Genomic DNA, 1,841 nt, shown 5'->3' with positions numbered 1-1,841 from the left:
TGTCCAGGCTGTGCAACGCTCTCCTCTCAGCCTCTTTGTCTTTTTTTTTCTGTGTGCATTTTTGCACTACATACAGAGGATACCTCTAGCTCTGACGAGGCCAGTCCAGGGATCAAAACTTTTTCTTTCTAATATAACAAAAGAGAAAATTTTCAACAGTGTTTCGGGATCTTGGACAGCAGATATCACAAAGTATTCTGGACCTGGACAAGAGAGGTATTGAGAAAAAATAAAGTTACTGACTGACCAACTGATTATTGATTTGTTTCATTGAAGAAACTGATCAGTAATTTACATGATGTTCTTGTCTAAAAAGCGTCAAAGCGTAACTGTGTAACTTTTGAAAGTAGCAATGTAATTTTTCCTCTCATAAATAAATAGTTAAATTCATAATAATAATAATAATAATAACATGCAAACGTATGTTATTATTATTATTATGAATGTGTGATTTACAGAGAAGTACAAAGCCAATATTTTTTCTGCCGATTGGGTTGTATACAGAGCATATCTGTGATTCAGAACCTGAGTCTAGGCTGTTTGTACATGGCTCTCATGGACGTAGCTGAGCCAGTGAGAAACCCCCTGCAGAGTTTCAGAGCCACCGTTTTAGACGTGTGTGTGTGTGCGTGTGTGTTTTAGAGCCGCTGTTATATGTTGTACGGATCTATATTTTAGATCGTTGTTGTTAAGATAACTTCAGCCTTGGATTTGCAATTGCTTGTTTAAAGTGGAGGTATTACAACTTTTCCATTAGCTAGCGCACTAACTTGCTAGCTAATGGTGTCTGCTTTTAAACCTAATCATGGATCATTACAAAATTTAGCAACTTTCACTACAGTTTCTTGGTGTTTGTCTAGATTATCAAATGGACAATGGATCATAGATTTTTGTTTCTGGCTGCCAGTGATCGCAAACAGAAAAGTTGTCCATTTCCATTTTAAAACATTGATTAAAAACACTGCCGTCTGTTGATACTTTGACTTGGATTAATGCTTAAATAGATGATCTAGAGTAAGAGCCGTTTCATAGTTGATGCAAAGGCACGAAGACGTCTCAAAATGTGTTGTCCATTTTTTTGATACGCGACGCAGCGACGTGTGTAATACCATGCGTTGCCAGCGGGGGTGATAATGCAAGCGACGTACTTGAAATTAACCCCTTTTTGTTATTGACAGAAGAAGCGGGTATGAAATATGCCGGGCGAGGAAGAATAACTTTGCGAACTCGTACGGGTACACCCCCATTTATGTGACAGTTAGTGCCCTGCACTCTAATAAAATAGCAGTACTAGCTAGCTACAGCCGTAATGTAACGGTGACTCTGCTACCCTCTATTGCGTGAGTGATGTATTGCTTTTCAAGTGTCGCCCTAGTCGCTTGCATTCAATGTGTTGACTATGAAAGGAAGTGCGTTGTTTGCATCGCTTGCGTCGCTTGCTTGCATTGCGTGGGTCGACTATGAAACGGCCCTAACAAGTCTGTCCATCTGGAGGGCAGGGGCAGAGGGACGTCGGCTGCGTCTGCCGGCTTTCCTCCAGTGTCCACACACCCCCTAGATGTGGAGCTGTGGACTTATTATACGGGAGTTGATTCATAGATGCTAGGTAGTGGCTAGCAGGGTCGCACAGAAATGCCACACATATCACATGAAAGCGCAGGACCAGAGCTTTCCAATGATACCACACACATCATTGTGCTGTCATCCCATCACGCTATAAATCCAGATTAATTGTCTACCAAATAAAATCCTGACGAATTTCTTTACAACCCATGATACAGATCTTGTTATCAGTCACTTCATATAGTGAGGAATATCGTATCTTACCACGTCTTAGGCTT

This window comes from Epinephelus moara, chromosome 10 (genome assembly GCF_006386435.1).
Source record: "Epinephelus moara isolate mb chromosome 10, YSFRI_EMoa_1.0, whole genome shotgun sequence".
Classification (NCBI taxonomy): Eukaryota; Metazoa; Chordata; class Actinopteri; order Perciformes; family Serranidae; genus Epinephelus; species Epinephelus moara.
The sequence above is the reverse complement of the archived record's forward strand: the minus strand, read 5'-3'. Positions refer to the sequence as shown.